The following is a 423-nucleotide window of genomic DNA, read 5'->3' on the forward strand; positions in this document are numbered from 1 at the left end:
TATGCTATAATCTCTGCATCTGTTCCCCATTCTGCCTTTGAGGTGCAACGTGACGTCCAGATATTTCTGTTTGGAAATGCACACATCACACACACACAGCCTGCTGAGAAACAGTCGTATGCATTTACCTTTATTTCACATAAAAATGTACTATTGTGAATGGATCGCTGGACGTCGTGACGACAAGTGTAATAAAAAGCGCACCTAAACTATGAAGTGTGTATTCCTCTTCATAAGCAATAACGTCATACACAGGCTTGAAAAACGCGAGCGTGACCTGTAGCTTCAAGGTTATGACTATTTAGCGATCGCGTTCGTATAACGTATTCTGATCCACAGAAATGGGGCTCGTGGTACATGAAACGACGCGTTTATATAACGTACACCTCACCACGTTAATATTACGGTGGGAACTTTCCCGTA

Source organism: Barbatula barbatula (genome assembly GCF_947034865.1).
Source record: "Barbatula barbatula genome assembly, chromosome: 13".
Taxonomy (NCBI): domain Eukaryota; kingdom Metazoa; phylum Chordata; class Actinopteri; order Cypriniformes; family Nemacheilidae; genus Barbatula; species Barbatula barbatula.